Raw genomic sequence first — 23465 nt, 5'->3', positions numbered from 1 at the left:
TTTCCCAGTCTTCATTTTGCCAAACTAGCAATCGGTATTTTTCTTAAACTGGTATTTTGTTTGAACCGGTAATACTCTATGATGAGTTACCAACTGGCATTTTGTGATGAGTTACCATCCACCGATTGTTTGGTGGTGCCAACACTTTGGTGGTGCATTTGTGTCATGTTACCAAAAGTGTCCAGATGCATTAAACCTAGGAAATTGTATTGTAATCCTATTGGACCGACATGAAATCAAATTCCTTTATAAAGACATCATGTCTAGGGTTTTAGGGTGTTGCTAGGGTTTAAGGTGGTTGATGAGTTTTTTGTAAGTGTGATTATAGAAGAGAAGTTCAGGTCTGTGAGAGAACGTAGAGTGTGAATGTGTTTCAAAGACTAAAGTAATGCTGGAATGTATTAGGAACGAGCTATCAAGGATCTAACCAAGCAATCTGTGCTATTTGCTAGATCACTCACTTGTTGATTACTCACATCTTCGACAAGTTTGAAGCCCTTAACCGGGTAGGCCCAAAAAGCCTTTTGTAAATCCTCTAACAAGGTGGTTCACATCTGTGGATCTAAAATTCTCTAGCAAGGTAGTCTTTAATCAGACTTATCTCCTAATAGAGATTGAGATTCCTAACAAGATTTGTTCTGGTAAAGAACATTGTATGACCTTAACCAGTCTGACCTTAACCGGTCTGGTTCCTATTCTGCAGATAGTTACTTGTGAGTTTCATCTCACCGTGGTTTTTCCCATTTGGGTTTCCACATCAAAATATTTTGTGTTATGGTGATTGTGCTTCTGTGGGTGAATGCTTTATTTGCTATTTGGTTTGCATGTGTGCTAACAGGTTTGTTTGCTAAACTATTTTACCAGTTTACTGGTAGACTAGTAAAGTATTTAAGTACAGTAATTTTTGGCATACTAATTCACCCCCCCCCATCTTATTATTCATCAACATATCCATTCTTTGTAACATCCCAATTATCTCTTCCTATGCAATTCAAATGTGTCTCCATTATGATCTTCCATATACCATAGTTAGTTCCATCAAGTTTGGGACTATCCTTCCTGAAGATATTTCCTACCACAGGATCTCCTCAAGCTGTTAGGCTTCCACAAAAAGAGGACTAGGCTCTGATGCCAATTGTTAGGAACTAAGAAGGACAACTAAGAGGGGGGGGTTGAATCAGTTGTCAATAAATTGCAACCCAAAACAAATTATTCCAACTTAAAACCACAGTGTCGGTAAAACATATTAACAGTTATAGTATTACCAGTATAAGTTAATGCATGAAACAAAAAGAGAAACAACATCCATAACACATGACACAAAGATTTTGACATGGAAACCCTGTAAGGGGAAAAACCACGATGGGAAACCTTACCCACAATCAGATGATACTACTACAGATAGTAAGTGAATACAATAATGGGGTTTGCACATGCAGAAAGGCCAACCGCATACAACTCACTGCCCAATCACAAAATTAGGAGTCAAATTGACTGCATAGTTGGATGGTTAAACCCAATAATCAATGTACTGCTTTAATTTAGCATCTTCAATGCCGGATTCAGTACTAGTTTAAGCTTTGTGCATGAGGACCAAACACCTTCATAACCTTTAATAACCTTCCTTAAACCTTCAGATGATATATGCATGATTCGCACAAGGATCTGCTTATTTTCGCTCTTCACAATGATCTTCAATATACACACATACTCACACATGCTCTACTTCCAAATAATATCTTACAATTATTTATACTAAACCTAAGACCTAATCATTAGGTCGGATCTCAAAAGATATTATATTTAAATCAATTACAAAATAAGTCTTGGTACAATACAATATGTTGGCCTCAATACATTTACACATTATCCAACCATTTCCAAATTGTGTTGTGTTGATCTGGAACATGTTTTCCTATGTCGGTTCATAACCTGGACCTATCTGCTAGTTAAGGCAAATATGTGAACCCAATCAGACAAATATGCAAAACACCAAATGCAAATATCCAATCCATGTCTTTGACATAACCAAATGATCTCCAGATGATAACAAGTCATCATCAACTTCCTAAGCTGCCGGTGAAACATATACTGATAATTGTGCATAAGCCAATATCCATACCGGGACCACAATGTGTCAGTTCGTCAATAAACCAATATAACCAGAGTGCCAAATCAATAATGTAGACCTCTAAAAAGATAAGTTTTGACATCAATGACAAAACCAATGCAACACATGACGAAGTCATCCATAATACCAACATTGAAGACTTAGGAACTTGGGAACTTGGGGGTTCCGAAGTTCTGGGGTTGAGGAATAAGGAACTTGGGAACCTGGGGGTTCTGAAGTTTTGGGGTTGAAGACTTAGGAACTTGGGAACATGGGGGTTCTAGAGTTCCGAGGTTGAGGAATAAGGAACTTGGGAACCTGGGGGTTCCAAAGTTCCAAGGTTGAAGACTTAGGAACTTGGGAACCTATGGGTTTTGGAGTTCCAAGAAAGAGAGAGGAAGAGAAGGCCTGGGAAAGAAACTTTCGATAAGACAACATTTCATACTTTATGATTCCATTGTCTTCTCTTGGATCAAATTGGGGCAACACTAGTCCATGGAACATATCTCTGATTGGTTCTCACTGATGGACCAAGGGTGTCATAAAATGACAATAGTTCCTCCATGGCAACAAGGTTTTCTTCATCCCATTGGCCACAATAGTGTATGTATTCTTTCACCCATCAATCACTTGCTATCTATCAAACTGCCAAGGTCTACCCAACAAAAGATAACAAATATCCATAGGCATAGGCATAATATTGTTAGGTCCTGGAGACAATTGAGAGGGGGGGGGGTGAATCAGGTGTCCAATAAATTAAAAAAAATTTAACTTAACCAAAACTTAATGCATAATGTTGATAAACCAAACTTTATGTTGGTAGACAATTTTATCAATTAATTGTAGTACCGGTAAAGATTAATGCACGAAACAGAAAGACAATAACATCCACAACACATAACACAAATATTTATATGTGGAAACCCTGTAAGGGGAAAAAACATGGTGGGAAGCCTTACCCACAATCAAATGATACTACTGGAGATAGTATGTGTATACAATATGGAGTCTGCACATGCACACAGGCCAGCTTCCTACAACTCACTGCTCAATCACAAAATGGGAGTCACACTGACTACAATTGGATGGTTAAATCCAATGATAATGTACTACACAAAATAGCATCTTCATATGCTGGATTCAGTACCGGTTTAGTTCTTATTACCTTCCTCAAAACCTTCCTTCAACCTTCAAATGATGTCTGTGTGTATAGCTCTACTTATTTTCGCATATACCCTATTACAATCTTTTTCCAATCGCATGTCAATCTCACAAATGAGATCTTACATTTATACTGAAAGCTGAGACCAAATGAATTGGTCGGCTCACTAAAAGATATTACAATAATTACAAATAAATCAATAAGTGATGCATCAAGTCGGCTCAATGCATTTACAATAATAATAAATCATCTTCATAATGTGTCGTGCTGATCTGGAATAAATATTCTTACTGGTGCATAACTTGGACCTATTTGTTGTTAACAACAAATATGCAAACCCAGATAGATCAATAACCAAATTGCTAAAACCAAGTGATCAAATAATTTCTTTGACATAAATAGGTAGTTTCCAAGTCATTCCAAGTGTCGGTGAACCAAATATTGGTGACTATGCATAAGTCTTTGACTTACCAGTGAACAAAACAAAGATCTACAAGTGCTGATAAGTGCTGACAAGTGTTGACAATAGTGTATGCATTCTTTCACCCATCAATCACTTCCTATCTATTAAAATGCCAAGGTCTACCCAACAAAAGATGACAAATATCCATAGGCATAATATCACATAGGACTTCATCATGATAATTCCCAATTTTCAATTTCACCAAACATTTCTCACTTACTAACAACTTCTGTTCATCCTGAATCTATGCCATCTGATAAGGCTTAGGGTGTTTCAGTCTCTCCAAAATTAACTTATTCACCATTTCTTTTGAAACAAGATTATTTGAACTACCACTATCAATAGCAACTTTATAACACTTACCAGATATCTTACATCTAGTCTTGAACAAATTCTTCCTCTGCAAGGGCTCCTCATCTCCTCCGGTATGACACAAATCTCTCCTCATCACCAATAGTTCTCCATCTTCCGATTTATTGTCTAATCTGGTGGGGTCTTTTTCCACCACTACTTCTCTTTTGGTATTCTCTTTCTTCTTACACTTGGAAGAATGATTTCCTTCTCCTCCATACTTATAGCAAGTTCCTCTGAATGTTCTCCTATCTTGTCTTCCAAATTTCTCATTCTGGTAGCCATTCGGTTCTCTCCTCTAGTAGAAATTTCTATCATCATTCTGGTATGAATTACCTTCTTTATTCACTTACTTGTCCTTCTTCTGACCTGTATAGGTTCCTCTACCTCTGGTATATCCTCTTCCTCCTTGAAATATTCCTTTGGTAAACCTTCCACCTCTGCCTCTCTGCCTCTGCTCATGTCTTTTGTCTAGCTTCTCTTCTACCTTTAGGGCATACTAGTAAGCCTCTTCAACACTCTCTAATTTGATCAAACTAAGTTCATATTGTATAGACATCCAAAATCCATTCAAATATCTTGCAACTTATTCAACTTCATCATCAACATGTTTGGATCTAATGTTCAACTTGTAAAATGCTTCGGTGTACTCCTTCACACTAGATTCCTTCTGTCTCAAATTCTACAACTTCCAAAATAGATTCACTTGATAATCATCTGGCATAAACTTTGATTTCAACTTAGCAATCATTCGATCCCATGTCTTAATCTTCTCTTTACCTCTTCTTTGTCTATCAACTTGCAAATGCTTCCACCAAAGAGATGCATGACCTTTCAAACGGGTACAGGCATACTTCACCTTCCTCTCTTTTGCAGTGTTTTCAAAATAAAAATACTTCTCCATCTCTAAGATCCAATCCATTAATTCATTCGAATCCAACTTCCCATCATATTCCGGTGGGGTAAAAATGAGGTTTAGTATTTGCCTTACACAAAACCTTCAAAAACCTTTCCTCATCCGGATCAACCGCTGGTGGATTTTCTTGTTATGTTAGGGCTTCTTCTCCTTCATCTTCACTTACATCTTCAATATGTCAGCCTCTTCTTTGGGATGTCTCCACGGCTTCCAACTAGGCTGCTATACCTCACAACATCTCCATCACAACATGGTCTGCATTCCCACGCGCTCCACCATTCATATCTCCTCTTTGTGCCATCATTGATGTTGGTCCTTTGCAGCTGTAGGTTGGATCCAAAATCTGCCACCCTACAACAAAAATTTTAGGACATGCAACCTCCAGAATGAAACTTCACTTTGATACCACTTGAAGTAGTCATCGATGAGGAGGGACCTCAAAGAGATCAATTTGGACCGGTCAATAAGAGTAACAAAATAGAAACACAAAGATATGGTGGAGGCAATATTGAACATATTGTTTTATTTCGTGAAAATTGATTACAACCAATTGGTAACAACCGGGTTACAACATAACCAACTCACAGGCTTGGTAGAACATAAAGGATAGGTCATAATCAGGACTTTGAATCTTAATATCTATCTTCCATGTACAGACTTGTTACTTGATTCTTTGATTGATTTATTCTAATGCACAATTACAATTATATATACAATCTAGAGGATTTGGTCAGCCTAAAAAGGGATCAAAACCCAAGGAACAAGACCTAACATGTAAAATTAACAAGGTCGGCCTCCATGAAGAGATTCTACTAAAAAATCCAAAGGATAAAGTGTAGATCATGAGAAAAGGTTGGCCACATGCCAAGGAACATCATAATCAACTCCCAAGGCTCCACAAGCTTCCGAAGGGGTTCCAGTAGATCATTAAAATAGGTCTTGGAAACCGGTAAAAAGAATTGTCAACCAGTAACAAGAAACTGTCAAGGAAACTGATAGTGATAACCTATCGAAAAATGATCCAAATGTGGTGCGGTTTGGAAATAAGAAAGATGATCAAGTCTTCAAGTAGAATCCAACTCCATAGGATCCGGTGAGCCAAAACCAGGACACATAGAAATAAATGCTAAAACTGCAAACATAAAGAAGAATAGAAAGAAAATGTTTTTGGTTGATGCAAGATTGCTATGAACCGGGGATGTTGCTGCATCACAAAATGTGTAGGATGAATTTAATTAGGTTGGTGATGAGAATAGTTAGTTCCAATTTGGTTGGATTGTTTACTTGACTATTTGGTTGAAGTGTAAAAGAGGATGCAACTTAGAAACAATGTGTAAACGTATGAATATTATAGCATCCTAAAATTGTACCCCTTTGTAATTTTGATTGCATTGGGTCCATACCTTAGCATTTGTGCCCCTTGGCCTGCTTGGGACCTAATTATGCTCATGCCTCTTCCATATTGCATCTTTATATGCCTCAATAGGACCATGGCACCGCACCATGGTCCCCCTCATTTTTCGGCCCCTTTTAACCCATTTTCACATTTCAAATTTGAGTGGGAATTCCCTCTCCGTGTCGGCTCATGTCACAAAATTAATCATTTTTCTTAATGAGAAAATATATAAAGAGGATTCTCCTCTCATTTGAACATCCACAAGAGTCAAGAAGTATTGAGCACACACATGAGATCGTGCATTCAAGCATTCAAGAGAAATTGAGCATTTTCAGTCTTCCTTTAATCCTTGGAGAAGCAATAAAGTCAAGACTCAAGCATTAAAGTGAAGAACTACATCCCATTTCATGAAACCCTAATTATATGTGGAGGCAAGCAAAACTTCACAAGAAGGAAATGGGTATAGAGCTGTAATCTTTAGATTAAGCTTCATTCACAGAGATGAATCAACCCCTTTCGACGTGCAAAAAATTTAGAGGAACATGATGCCGCGTCCTAGTCCCAACTTTTTAGAAACTTTTTCAAGGGTTAGATCTGAGTTAGCTTATACTGCTTAGATCCAAGTGCACACGAAAATCCCACATTTGTAGCTCATTATTTTCTCACTTTTACCTTCATTTTTCAGCACTTTACCTTAATTCCACTCAGTATTTTGACCTTAATTTGATTTGTGACTAAATCTAGTGGATTCCCTTCCCTCTTTTGAATGTAAAGAGTTTTTAAGAAAAAATGATTTAGTGATTTCTCCCTTCTACATTGCAAATTGAAAATTAAATTTTCCCCTCTACATTTTGGTGAACTCGACATGTCTTATGCTTACTTCTGATTTTTTGTTTTCAGATATTAGTGTGTATGCAATTTAAAATTTAAATTTTCATTTACAAGTTTGATTTCATTGCAAATTTTAAAAATTTAGGTGTTAATTTCATTAAACCCTAGTTTTTATTTTCAAAATTGAGCTTGTGAGTTGCATAATTTGGCTTAATTGTTTCATATCCGAGTGTTTTTTTTTTGGCAAAAGTGGTGAGCCACTTATATATATATATATATATATATATATATTCAATAGGGAAATAACCAGGAAGAAAACCCTATATCCTTGCTCAGATATAATGAAGAAAGAGAAAACAAAGCTATAAAAAGAACCCCTAAAAAATCCTAAGAAAAAGATGAGATCTTCCCATAGTACAAACCTCATAGAGGCCAAAATTGAGACTAGTGGAACTAGATAAATCCAAGAGAACTCTTAAAAACTACCCCCACAACTTGTTATCATTGATATTGAGAAATAGTATTGTGGATGTCAGAGCACTGTAGAGCTACCACAATCAGTTATTGGTGGGCATATGTGTATACCGCTCAACTGTAGAAAATAGAATGTTACTGGTTGAGTTATACCAGAACTATAATACTTGTATGTTTTCCTATTCACCGGTTCATAAAAGAGCCTCCATTATCGGTACTACATTGCAGATTTATAAAATATCTCTACCACCAATTATGTTATATCGATTGCATTAACCGAAGAGATGAGCATATGTGAATACTGGTACACTGAAGTTGCCAGTGAGAAGATGTGAATACCGGTCCACAAAAGAAAACGCCAATGTAACTGGTTGTGGTATGCCAGAACTTAAATACCGATATGCTAACTTATTTACCAGTTCACAAGAGAACCTCCAATACCGGTACTAAAGTATTGAATTACAAAATGACTCCCTTACCAGATCTTCCATGTTAGGTAGATTAGAATCAAGGAGATTAAAGATTTATAGGCTGAACCGGTAGGCCCCAAACTTGTATAAATTATCAAAACTACACCTCCATAAGTTGCGAACACAATAAGAATCCATCACCAACATTGACTGGTTGGCCCCTAAAACTGGTATGAGCATCAAGAATTACTCCAAATGTTGCAAACTTGACAAAAATCCATCATCAACATTGAGTGCAGCAAAGGCAGATATCAGGTCTTCAACTCGTGAACAATGGATTTCATTCACTTGGTCAAAGGAGAGCTGAGGAGGAGGAGAAATGTTGTCCATCTATATAGAAACTTCATTACCCACTAGCACTGGTAGAGAAATAATAGATGGCTCTATTTGCCCATGATCATGACCTAAAATTTCTAGTAGGGCATGCATTTTAGAGAAGATTCTTCTTTTTAGTTATGAATTTAAGCTTATCCCTACATTTCTGGCAGCTATTTGGAAGGGTCTCACATTCTACAGGGAAAGTGACCACTTTATGCTATCAAAGATTATAGGAAATTCCTCATGAGTGAGAAGAAGTTTCCTGGGAAATAGGCCACCAAATTTTGCCTGACCATTCCACAAATCATACTGGTGGATGGCATCCAAAAGTTGGTTGTCGTTCAAATAATCTGCTTGAATCATTTTATGAACGATATGTTTCAAGGGAACCCAAGACTGCAGCAAATCTACTAAATTGGAAAGAAATATAGAAACCAATTGGGAAGGAAAGAGAAACCTTTTCTCCTGCAAATAGAGTATTTCTTCCCCAATAATCCTCTAGATACTTCATTTGCAATGTTGACAGGAGGTGTTGAAGACAATACCCAACTAGTCTTTAGTGATATGGTCCTCAAATGGCTTCTCCCAATCAACAACTAAGAAAGGCACTCTATAGTTTCATGGAGAATAATCCATAGTGCAATAAAACAGGGCAGAGTGCAGAGGCAAGAACATGCCGGTTATGAATGATACCCGGTAATAACACTGTCTATCTTGATATTCACATACTCTGCCAAAATCATTTCAAATCTTCATCTATTGTGAAATTATTAGCAAGTATGAGAAACATTCTTGATACTAAGTTTATTAATTATTTTGCAGAATAACGGAGGATGCCTCATGTGTGAAATCAAACAAAGGAATAACTTTGATCTCATGAGACTCATAAGGTAGGTCGCCATCGTACTACCAACATGGAAGTTCAAAGAATAAAGCCAAACATACCAAACTTTTAATCCACTTGATGTGAGTGTAGAAAACATCATTAATTTCTCACTCTACAAACTGTTGAAAGGTTGAGAAATAGGGTGAGTGTGTCAATCATTTAAATATTTTTCATTTCATCATTGATAATGCTTGCTAGATGAGGAAAATTTTCCACCTTGAAATTTGGAGATGCATAGTCTACTGCCAACTTATCACAACCCAAATTTGCTAAAACATCTGCTACTCTATTACCTTCCCTGAATATGTGAGAAATGTAGCATTCCTCAAACGAATCTAGTAACAACCATGCTTGCTTTAAAATGTAGGAAATTTTCTAGTTAAATGATCATCTAGAAATGCAATCTTTCACTATAATAGAGGAATCTCCTTCTAGATGTAACCTGGGGAATCTTAATTTTTTTGCCAATATCAATCCATATAATAAGGCAATAGATTCTGCTAAATTATTTGTTCCACGAGGAATAGAAGAAGATTTAGCTACCAAGAGATATCCTAAATGATCTCTAATATAAATACCAATTCCTGAATCACCAAGATTTCCCCTAGATGAACCATCAAAATTAATTTGACAAAGCCAATTGGAGGATGTTGCCATTTAATTAGGTTTATGTTGATTGACTGGATTTCCTGACTGAACGTAGCACAAAAAGAAGGGATAGCAAGATCTTTCCAAATCTTAATAATGTGACCATCCCAAGGTGAGAAATTAAAATCACTACTTATGTTCTTGATATAAGCATTAACCTGTTCTGAAGCATATTTCTCAATTCCTTATAGTACCAAATGATTTGGGGATTCAATCTATCTAAAATTTCTTTCTTTCCCACTAGATTGACCAAATGAGTGTTATTCAATTTCAAAATTCAAAATTTCACTTGCAAGTCAAATTTCACATTTAAATTTTAAAATTAAGTGGTTAGTTCCAAAAACCCTAATTTTCAAATTTTTTAGAATTGAGCTTGTGGGTTGTTTAAATTTTGAATTTATTAGAGTGGCTTCAAATTCAAATTTGTAATCTTAGATCAAATTTCAAATTTCAAATTTTAATTTTAAAGTGAAGTGGTTAACTAAAAAAGCCCTAATTTTACATGTAAATTAATCTTGCGCATTTCCCAATTTTGGATTCATCATTTCAATTTCAACCTTGGTTCTATTTTTAAATTCAAATTTAAAGGTTATTTTTAGCCCTAATTTTAACTTTGAATTTATATCTCCTAGTGGGTAATTTTAATTTTAAATTAAGAGGTTGTTTTAGCAAAGCCCTAATTTTGAATTTTAATTTCCTAGGGGATTGCATTACAATTGTTCTCTATCTTTTCAATTAATTGAGGAATCATTTTTCTAAAATATTACATTATTCAATTACTTTGCAAATTTCAAATTCTCAATTTCAAATTTCCCTCCCTTAGTACATGAGTTTTACTACTATTAGTCCAACCTATAATGATGCAGGAGCATCCCTGGTTCACAACAATCTTGCATCAACAAAAAAAAACATTTCTTTTTTGTTTTCCTTCTCTATGTCCCAATTTTGGCTCACCGGTTCTTGTGGAGTTGGATTCTACTTGAAGACTTGATCATTTTTCTTTCTTTCAAACCGCATCTCATTTGGATCACTTTCCGGCAAGATATCACTACTGGTTTCATTGATAGTCTCTTGTTACCAGTTGCCTAAGACCTATTATAGTGATCTATCAGAACCCATTATGAAGCTTGTGGAGCCTTGGATGTTGATCGCGATGTTTCTTGGTGTGTGGCCGACCTTCTACATTTCATCCTTTGGATTTTTTGGAGGAATCTTTTGGTGGAGGTTGGCCTTGTTCATTTTGTACATTTGGTCTTGTTCTTCAGGTTTTGATCCTTTTGGGTCGACCAGATCCTTTGGGTCGATATATGTATTTGTAATCATGCTTTAGAATGTAATAAATCAACAATCAAGGAGTATCAAATAGATAGAATGTGCCTAGAAGATAGATCTTTCAATTCAAGGTCCCAGTGTGACCTATTCTACCAGGTTTGTGTGCCAGTATGTTGTAACCTAGTTGTTACCAATTGGATGTAATTAGCTTTCATGTAATAAAACTATCTATTATGCATTACATCCATCATATCTATGTGATTCCATGGTGTTTACTCTTGATGACCAGTTTGGACTGATATTCTCAAGGTTTCTCCTTGCTGGTGACTGCACCAAGTGGTATCAGATTGAAGTTTGTTCCAAAGGTTGTGTATCCTAAATCTTTTTGTAGGGTGGTAGATTGCAGATCTGACCTGCAATTGCAGAGGACTAGCATGGATCAATAGTGCAAAGAGGAACTAGGAATGGTGGAGTGTGTGGGAATGCCGACCTTGCTGTAATGGAGATGTTGTGAGGAATAGCAACCCAGTTAGAAGTCGTGGAGACAGCCCAGAGAAGAGGCTGACATGTTGAGGATGTGAGCGAATATGAAGGAGAAAAAGCCCCGACAGAACAAGTGAACCTACTGGCAGTTGATCCAGAGGAGGAAAGGTTTTTAAGGGTTTTGAGTAGGGCGAACACTAAACCTCATTTTACCCCACCAGAATATGATGGGAATTTAGATTCAGATGAATTGATGGATTGGATCTTGGATGTGGAGAAGTATTTTGACTTTCAAAACACTGCAGAAGAGAGGAAGGTGAAGTATGCATGTACACGGTTGAAGGGTCATGCATCTATTTGGTGGGAGCACTTGCAAGTTGATAGGCAAAGAAGAGGTAAAGAAAAGATTAAGACATGGGATAGGATGATTGCTAAGTTAAAATCAAAGTTTGTCCTGACAAATTCTCAAGTAGTTTTGTTCTAAAAGTTGTAGAATCTGAGACAGAAGGAATCTAGTGTGAAGGAGTACACCGAAGCATTTTTCCAAGTTGAACATCACATCCAGACATGTTGATGATGAAATTGAATAAATTGTAAGATATTTGAATAGATTGTGGATGTCTATACAAGATGAACTCAATATGATCAAATTCGAGAGTGTTGAAGAGGCTTACCAGTATGCAATAAAGATGAAGATAAATTGAATAAAAGGAATGAGCAGAGATAGAGAGGTAAAGGTGGAAGGTTTATCAGAGGAATATTTCAAGGAAGAGGAACTAGTATAGATCAGAACAAGGACAAGGAAGTGAGCAAGGAAGGTAATCATACCGGAAGGATGATAGAAATTTCTACTGGAAGAGAGAACTGGATGGTTACCAGAATGAGAACTTTGGAAGACAAGACAAAAGGACATTCAAATGAATGTATTTTAAATGTGGAAGAGAAGGACACCATGTACTTGAATGTAAGAAGTTAGAGGCTACTGGAAGAGCAACAATGGTAGAGTAGAACCCCACTAGATTAGACAATAAACTGGAAGATGGAGAAGTGTTGATGGTAAGGAGAGATTTGTGCTATACCAGAGGAGATAAAGAACCCTTGCAAAGGAGGACTATTCAAGACCAGCTGTAAGGTATCCAGTAAGCTGTAAAGTTCCTATTGATAGTGGTAGTTTAGATAATCTTGTTTCAGAAGAGATGGTGAATAAGTTGAAATTGGAGAGATTGAAACACCCTAAGCCTTACCAGATAGCATGGATTCAGGATGAACATAAGTTTAGTGAGTGATTAGTGTTTAGTAAAATTGAAAATTGGGAATTATCATGATGAAATTTTGTGTGATATTATGCCCATGGACATTTGTCATCTTTTGTTGGGAAGACCCTGGCAGTTTGATAGATAGGCAATACATGATGGGAGGAAGAATACATACACTATTGTGGCCAATGGGATGAAGAAAACCTTGTTGCCTTTGGAGGAACCTTTGAAGAATGAATTTTGTACAAATACCAGAATCTGCCTAGTAGATGGAAGGAAGTTCATGGATGGACTGAGACATGAGAATGCATGTTTTGCCTTAATTCTTAAGAAGAACACTCGATAGAGATAAGAGATTTGCTGGCAGAATATGAGGACATCATTTCAGATAATGTACCTGACAGATTACCACCTGTTAGAAGCATTAGTCATTGCATGGACTTAGTTTCCAGAGCCAGTTTGCCTAACAAAGATGCACATTGGTTAACACCGACAAAGAATGAAGAACTGAATAGACAAGTGCGGGAGCTATTGGAGAAAGGTTTGATTAGGGAAAGTTTGAGCCCTTTTGCATTACCAATGGTATTAGCACCTAAGAAGAATGGATAATGGAGGATGCGTACTGATTCAAGAGAAATAAAAAACATTGTAGTGAAATACCGGTTTCCCTTGCTTAGGATGGATGACATAATGGACTATTTGAGTGGAGCAAAGTACTTTAGAAAGATAGTTTTGATGATTGGATATCATCAGATTAGGATCAGAGAAGGTGATTAATGGAAGACAACATTTAAGACAAATGAAGGATTATATGAATGGTTGGTGATGCCTTTTGGACTAACTAATTCACCAAGTACTATCATGAGGCTGATGAATGAGGTCTTGAAGAAATTATTGGGTAAGTTTGTTATTGTGTACTTGGATGACATTCTGATTTTAAGTAAAACAAAAGAGGAGCATTTCTTGCAGTTAAGACAAGTTTTACAGAGGTTGAGAGAAGAAAATTTATTGATCAATATCAAGAAGTGCACTTTCATGAAGGATGAACTAGTCTATTTGGGCCTTGTGATATCTGAGGATGGTTTGAAGATAGACCCTGAGAAAGTGAAAGCCATTGTTGAGTGGCCTACACCAGAAAGCATTGGAGAGATAAGATCATTTCATGGATTGGCTAGTTTTTACTGGAAGTTTATCAGAAATTTCAGTTTAGTTTGTAATCCTATGACTGAGACCATGAGGGGAGATCGGAAGGAATTCAAGTGGACCTCCAGAGAAAACAAAAGTTTTGAGTTGTTGAAACAAAAAGTGACTGAGCAACCTCTGTTGGCCTTACCAGATTTCAATAAGGTATTTCAAGTGGATTGTGATGTAAGTGGAACAACAATAAGAGCAATTTTGAGTCAAGAAAGGAGAGAAATAGCATATTTCAGTGAGAAATTGAATGATGCACGAAAGAGATATTTAGTATATGATCAAGAATTGTATGCCATAATTCAAGCCTTGAAGAAATGAAGACAATACTTGTTGCCTAAAGAGTTTGTATTGTATACAGATCATCAAACTTTACAATATTTGAACAGTCAGAGTAAGTTGAATCAGAAACATATGAGATGGGTAGAGTTCTTGCAGACTTACACCTTTGTGTTGAAACATAGAAGTGGTAAATCTAACAAAGTTGTTGAAGCATTGAGTAGGAGAAGGAATTTGCTAATAGAGATGAGAGTGACAGTACTAGGTTTTGAGGATTTGAAGACCTTGTATGATGAAGACCCAGATTTTGTAGAACATTGGAAAGCATATAGAGAACCGGTTATGGTTGATAGGAGCAAATGGCTTAATTACTTCATTCAGGAAGGGATGTTATTTAAGGGAGTTCAGTTGTGCATACCTAAAAGTTCCATGAGAGAGAACCTGATAAAAGAGAAGCATAGTGGAGGTTTAGCTGGACATTTTGGCATTGATAAAACAATTGCATTAGTGAGTGAGTAGCACTTTTGGCCCCATATTCATAAGGATGTTAAGAGATATGTGCAAAGTTGTAGAGTTTGTTAAGTTGCAAAAGGTAGTAGTCAAAATGTGGGATTGTATAAACCTTTGACAGTACTGGTAAGACCTTGGGAGGATATAAGCATGGATTTTGTAGTTGGCTTACCTAAAACACCGAGAGGGAATGATTTGATATTTGTGGTAGTGGATAGATTTTCAAAGATGGCTCATTTCATACCTTTTAAGAAGACATTAGATGCATTGCATATAGCAGACCTATTTTTCAAGGAAGTGGTAAGATTGCATGGACTACCTAAGAGCATAGTTTCAGATAGAGAGACTAAGTTTGTTGGCTATTTTTGGAGAACACTTTGGAAGAAGATGAAGACAAATTTGAAGTTCAGTTCTACTTTTCATCCACGGACTGATGGACTTACATAAGTATTTAACCAGAGTTTGGGAAACTTGTTGAGATGTTTAGTGGGAGATAAAACCGGAAGTTTGTATTTGATCCTTGCACAAGAAGATTTTGCCTATAACAATTCAGTGAATAGAAGTACTAGAAAAATACCTTTTGAGATTGTTACCGGAGTGCATCCTAAAGGAATAGAAGAATTGAGAGACATTAGCAGTGCAGACCAGAAGAGTTCAGAAGTAGAAGAATTTGCAGATCACATGGAAGCATTGCATATTCAAGTTAAACAACATTTGGAAGACATGAATAGAAAATACAAGGAGAAGGCAAATGAGAAGAGGAGACATAAGGAATTTGAAGTTGGTGATAAAGTGATGGTCTATTTGAGAAAAGAGAGATTCCCAATTGGGACTTATAATAAGTTGCAGATGAAGAAGTTTGGACCCTGTAAGATCTTGAGAAAGTTCAGTTCTAGAAATGCATATAAGGTGGATCTACCGAAACGTCTGAGTATTTCACCTATATTCAACAGTACAAATCTTCATGAGTACCATGAACCAAAATTTAGTGAGGACGGTATTATAGATTTGGAGAAACAATTGCTCCAGAAGGAACTAGATCAGATTGCAGAGATTTTGGATAGTAGGATTGGGCGTAGTACCCGAAGTAGATAGTACAAAGAATATCTTGTGAAGTGGAAGAACAAACTAGTGGATTTTTCATCTTGGATTTCTCAGGTAGAGGTAGACCGCCTTGGTTTCCCTTTGATCCCAGCAAAGTGAGAGGCTCACTTTTTATTAACCCTGGATGTCTGATCCAGGAGCATCCTTGGTTCACAACAATCTTGCATCAACCAAAAAAAAACATTTCCTTTTCTGTTTGCAATTTCAGTTTTCCTTTCTGTGTGTCTTGGTTTTGGCTCACCGATTCCCGTGGAGTTGGATTCTACTTGAAGACTTGATCATTTTTCTTTCTTTCAAACTGCATCTCATTTGGATCACTTTTCGGCAAGATATCACTACCGGTTTCCTTGATAGTTTCTTGTTACCGGTTCTTCCTTTGTTACTAGTTGCCTAAGAACTATTCTAGTGATCTACTGGAGCCCATTCTGAATCTTGCAGAGCCATGGACATTGATCTCAATGTTTCATGGTGTGTGGTCAACCTTCTACATTTCATCCTTTGGATTTTTCAAAGGAATCTCTTGGCGGAGGCTGACCTTGTTCATTTTGGACATTTGGTCTTGTTCTTCGGGTTTTGATCCTATTGGGCTGACTAGATCCTTTGGGTCGATATTATATTTGTAATCATTCTTTAGAATCTAATAAATCAGGAATCAAGGAATATCAGATAGATAGACTGTGCCTAGAAGATAGATCTTTTGATTCAAGGTCCTGGTGTGACCTATTCTACCAGGCCTATGTGCCTGTATTTTGTAACCTAGTTGTTACCAGTTGGATGCAATTAAATTTCATGCAATAAAACTATCTGTTATGCATTGCCTCCATCATATCTGTGTGATTCCATTGTGTTTACTCTTACTGACCGGTTTGGACTGATCTCCTCGAGGTCTCTCCTCGCCAGTGACTGCACCGTATAATATCCTTGTGAGAAGAAGCTGTATAATTAAGGCTTCCTTAATTTTAATTACCAAGAAGATGGAGTGTAATTTGGATAACTTATTCCATGAGGATGTTGGTGGTTCTAGCAATCCTACAAATGTCTCCATTTATCTTCATTCTTTCGATAATTCTCATGATGTGGAGGAATCACTAACTAGGGTTTTTCGTTGACCAATTGGTGAAGATTGACAATCAATTTGAAAATATTCAACAATGGATGAGTCAACAATACCCAGAAAGTGAAGCTCTCCAATTGATTAAAGGATTGAAAAGAATAGTACAAAGTGATAAACTTGGTGTATTGAATTATAGCTAAGCCAAACTTCAAATGAAAATGTATTGTTAGTGTTAATTCGTGAATAGTGTGATTTTAACAGTGAGTATACGTATTTAGTGTAAGGTGCACTTGCCACAGTTGTAGTAGAATAGGTGGTTAGAGAGTTACCTTGTAAGTCAGTGAGAGGTAGGTTGTATTAACTGCAAAAGAAAGTAAAATATTAGAATAAAGTATTCAAAAAGTGGCAAATACTTATAATTAGAATTTTAAAAAATAAGTAAAGAAAGTAAATGGAATACTTGGTGAAATATGTGGAATGGATTTAAAGGATATGTGTGAAATAAAAAAATTCATTTAGTTTGCTTGGTCAAAAGGATTGTTCATACATTGAACAAGGAGACATCAAAAGGAATAACTTTGTTTAGCCAGAAAGAACATATGAAGTATGAAGGTTGAAATGAAATGTTCTTGTTGGGTTTTCCATGATACCAAATGGGAGGATAGGTACATTGTTTTTTGTTGATAGTTATTTATGTGATAAAAAAAAGATATATGTTTACCATGTGTAAATGTATCAGTGTGGTAGTTTGGAAAATTATAAATAGCTAGGAAATGGATTCTCAACAAATATTAATGGCATGGATTATATAGTGAAAACTAAAAAATAAAAAATAGATAGATGAGAAAATCTGTAGGACATATTTAATGTATATATGTAATTCTTTAGAAAAAATTTCTACTTAGGTGGGGGAGGAAAATTGTCCCTACCACTTTGGATGAACTGTAAAAGAGGGTCGAGTTTAGAAAATAGTATGCAAAAGTCTAAATAGATATAAAATGGAGTTTTAAAAACTTTAATATTGTGAATTGCAGAGTGAATTAATAAATGGGGATGAGATATGACACGTAATGTGTAGAATTCTTGTAATGTATATATCTGATTGTGAGAAACTTTGAAAGGAAGGTTGGTGAGAATTATGGTCCCCGCATTGAAAACAAAAATGTTATGGAATATAATTTGAATAAGTTGGAAGGAGTAAGATTGGAAATGGAAAAGAAAATATTGTGGGAAGGGATGGAAAGAATGGAAAACCAAACAGGATTAGTGAAGGACACCTGGTACAGTTGCTTCAGTGTTTGCAAAGACTATGAGAGGGGAACATGCATGGTGTACAAGATAATAGAAAAGAATGGGAAATATACTGAATTATGTTAGACAGATCTGATACCGAGAGTAAACTGAGAGGGGGGGTGAATCAGTTTACCATAAGAAATCAGAACGTATGCATATCAAAATCATTAAACTGGAGCACAAAGAAACCAACATAATGAAGGATAGAACATGAAAGAACAGTACACCCAACACCAATATTCTGACATGGAAAACCCAGTAAAGGGAAAAACCACGATGGGAAACCCTACCCACAATCAGATAATACTTCTACAACAATATGTGAAATTACAATGGGTATTTCACTTGCAATCAGGACAACCACCTAGAGCTCACTGCTCATTACAAAAGGAAGTCTCACTGACTTACAAAATATCATACTACAATCCAAAAATAATGAACTATGAAAGTAGCATCTCCTAATGCTTGATACAGTTCTGGTTAAGCATAGATGTCTGCCCTGCAGTACAAAAACCCTCATCGAATGATATATCACTTGTTCACACATTAACCTTCATCTGATAATGCAGACATAACCATCGATCCCATCAATCCATCGATATATAAATTACATGAATAAGTCACCTATTAATATAGATCATCAACCTTATTGACAAGATCAACTAAGCCCTAAACCCAAAAACCCATAATAACAAAAATTACATTACACGGTATCACAGGATCAATATTATGATTTACATTACATAGCATGGATCTAAATCAGGTAACCAAATAATTCCATCCATCAGAAATTTTGCTAAGACCAAAATCCAACATGCTTCACCAACCGGTAGAAACCCTTAGTGAAGTAACACAAAAAGTCTAACCGGATCCGAATAGGACCACCATAACAGCATGCCAGCCAATGCAAAGTCACCAAACACTCAGAATATGATCATGAAGCACCTTCAACATTAGAAACTGAATCCATAAGCTGGACCAAAATCATCTGACCAAAACATCAAATATCACTTACTGGTAAAGCTAACTAGTACTAGGAAATACCAACCGAGAACATAAGCAATAGTTACCGGAGCACCAAAATATGGAAAACAAGTACCCATCCACAGTAAGCATCCAAAATTGATTCTAGAGATCTGATCATACCAAATCAAAATCATAGCCAAAACCAAGATGATCACCAAGACTAACCAAGATAGCCTCCAACCAGGATACAATATTGACATCAATGAAAACACTTAACCAAATCCAGCATATTGCTAACAATCTCCCCCTTTGGCATTGATGGAAACATTGAATGGGAAAAACATCCAAGTGCCAAGGAATGCCAACAATCTCCCTCAAAGATATGACTAATTTTCACATGAATACCATCTCTCCCCCTTTGACATCAATGACGAAGGATGGATACCAAACCAAAAATACTTAACCAAATAGTTGACTACTCCCCCTAAATAGTAGCATCATCTCATCAACCCGGATAAAAAAAAATCTGATAAGCTTACTAGATTGATGTATTCCTGCATCTCTAAGTCTCTTTTGGAGGGTTGGTAACCCCCAACTGATCTTTGAGATATTCAAAAGTATCTTTAGGCAATGGTTTAGTTAGAATATATGCAATCTGCTCCTTAGTAGACACATAAACTAATATGACTTTCTTTGCTTCAACCTTTTCCTTCAACAAATTGTACCTTATAGAAATGTGTTTTGATTTGGAATGAAATACCAGATTCTTTGACATATCAATAGCAATAATATTATCACAGTGAATAATAATAGGCTCATCATAACTTACCCTTATATCTTTTAACATTTATTTCATCCATAAAATATGAGTACAGTTAGTACTAATAGTTCCATATTCCACTTCAATAGTAGACAATGAAGTACATGATTGTTTCTTGCTAAGCCACGAAACCAACTTCTTTCCAAGAAATAATACACTGGCAATAGTGTTCTTCCTATCATCCATATCTCCTGCCCAATCAGAATCTATCACTAGTACATTTGGGCCTAATTTCCGATGGCTAATTATCGGATTTGCGACGACCAAACATTTGACTCCCAACAAACTTTACCGTCGAAAACTCATCGTCAAGCTGCCTGATGATGCCATTTGCGTCGGTCATCCGACATTGTTATGAACTCCTCCGACGACAGCTATATTTGCACCCCTCACCACAAATATTGTCGGATTTTGGATGGATGTTATGATTGCTCCTCGAAGACCATCCGACATGGAAGTGACGTTGGATATACAACATCCTTGTCAGATGTTCCATTAGTTGCCGTCAGAATTCCAATGGTGAGAGATGATGTGGGTCAAACAGCTTTGCCATCGGTGAATGAAAGCATTGAACGAGTTCTATTTTTAAAAATTGCATTAAACATTTTTAATTTATTTGATTCAGTGTTATTTGAAAAAAATGATTATCAATGATGTTTCCTTTCTCCAAGAATTGTCTAGGATCTTTTCATCAGATAATATGTAACATCAAATGACTAAATCTTTTCTTTACAAATGCTTATTTTTTAAAATTATTATCTAAGTGTGAATTAAAATTTATATCTATACGGAAGCAGAACATACAAGCTTTAGAGTCATGTGCAAGCAAATTTCCTAAAAGAAAGTAAGTAGGCATTATCTTGAATGACATGGAAACAAGCTCATCAACTGCCTACAAGAGAGAAATTGGAGAAAAGTAGAGGAAAGTGTTAAAGGGTGATAAATAGATAGAGAGTATGCAATAAAAACAAACAATGTCAGGAGTGTTTGATGTGACATCTCTAATTTATGTCCGAAGGGACTAACTAGTTTTGGAGTTCCTGTGAAACCTATTGGGCCACGTTTTGGAGGAAATCAATGTGTTCATGCAAGGAGCACCTTTTTTCTATTATGAGAATGATGCTTTTGCATTGAAGGATATTTGGAAGTCAATATCAAATTTTTTTTATAGTGTGGAACCAGAGTTGGCAGGCTCGAAGTAATTGTCAGCTTTCAGAAGACCAAGAGGTTATGTACACAATCTCCCAATAGAAGAGCGATTTCAAGCATTACCTCTCCCCCCCCATGACTATTTAGGAAGCACTTCCTCAAACAAAGGACTATTGGCCTCCATGGGATCAAAGAAAAAAATTGAAGCATAGACTCTAGACGATGTGGTGGTGTCCTTCGTGAAGAACTCTGCACTATAATTGAAAATTCACGAGGGAAACTACAAGATAGTGAAGAGAAATACAATCTTGAAAAGTGGGAAGAATGGATCTTGGTTTGGGTGGGGCCAAGTCAGGTGGCTCCTCTAGAGGTTGACGAGATAGAAATCATATTAGTATTTGAAAAAGATCACACTCATGGAACTTCGTGTGCGAGTGATCGATTGCGGTGTTTGGGTAATGCATTCCAAATAGATACAGTTGCATGCCATCAAGATAAAAGTATTTAGTCAAGACATTACCTATTTGGGATGCAACTGTATCTATTTGGATTGCATTACCCAAACACCGCAATCGATCACTCACACGCGAATTTCCATGAGTATGATCTTTTTCAAATCCTAATATGATTTCTATCTCATCAACCTCTAGAGGAGCCACCTAACTTGGCCCCACCCAAACCAAGATCCATTCTTCCCACTTTTCAAGATTGTATTTCTCTTCACTATCTTGCAGTTTCCCTCATGAATTTTCAATTATAGTGCATAGTTCTTCACGAAGGACACCACCACATCGTCTAGAGTCTATGCTTCAATTTTTTTCTTTGATCCCATCAAGGCCAATAGTCCTTTGTCTGAGGAAGTGCTTCCTGAATAGTCATGGGGGGGAGAGGTAATGCTTGAAATCACCCTTCTATTGGGAGATTGGGTAAACAACCTCTTGGTCTTCTAAAAGCTGAAAATTACTTAGAGTCTACCAACTCTGGTTCCACACTATAGAAATTTTTGGATATTGACTTCCAAATATCCCTCGGTGCAAAAGCATCATTCTCATAATAGAAAAAAGGTGCTCCTTGCATGAACACATTGATTTCTTCCAAGCGTGGCCCAATAGGTTTTGTAGGAACTCCAAAACCAATTAGTCCCTTCGGACATAAATTAGAGATGTCACATCAAACACTCCAGACATTGTTTGTTTGTATTGCATACTCTCTATCTATTTATCACCCTTTAACACTTTCCTCTGCCATTCTCCAATTGCTCTCTTCTAGGCAGCTGATGAACTTGTTTCCATGTCATTCAAGATAATGCCTGCTTGCTTTCTTTTAGGAAATTTGTTTGCACATGACTCTTCAGCTTGTATGTTCTACTTCCATACAGATATAAATTTTAATTCACACTCAGATAATAATTAAATAAAATAAGCATTTGTAATGAAAAGATTTAGTCATTTGATGTTACATATTATCTGACGGAAAGATCCTAGACAATTCTTGGAGAAAGGAAACATCATTGATAATCAATTTTTGCAAATAACACTTAATCAAATAGATTGAAAATGTTTCATGTAATTTTTAAAAGTAGAACTCGTTCAATGCTTTCATGCACCAACGACAAAGCCATCTGACCCACACCATTATGCATAATAGAACAAATCAATATAATAGGCTATTATAAAGAATATATACAAAAATATGAAAGAACATTAAATTACCATTACAAACCCATAAACCATTAAATAGTGAAAATAGATATAGATTTGTAAATGTCTCCCTATAAACACCACAACCATAACCAAAAAAAAAAAAATTCTTACACGCAAAAACTAAGTAGCTGGTGAGTTGCAAGTCTACAACATCTCTCAGATGATCAAACCGTTTCTTAATTTTGTTCTTCTGATTAGTCAATGGATTTAGTTGCATGTACAAGTTTCTATTTGAAGCCTTCTGTTTCCCTATATTTGAGACATAATAAAATTCTTGTGAGTAGGAAATTGATTCAGGAGTTACGTGTGAAGAATTTGGCAAAGTAAATGATGACAATCAAACTCAACTTTTATTTGTCT

Source organism: Cryptomeria japonica, chromosome 3, assembly GCF_030272615.1.
Source record: "Cryptomeria japonica chromosome 3, Sugi_1.0, whole genome shotgun sequence".
Lineage (NCBI taxonomy): Eukaryota > Viridiplantae > Streptophyta > Pinopsida > Cupressales > Cupressaceae > Cryptomeria > Cryptomeria japonica.
The sequence above is the reverse complement of the archived record's forward strand: the minus strand, read 5'-3'. Positions refer to the sequence as shown.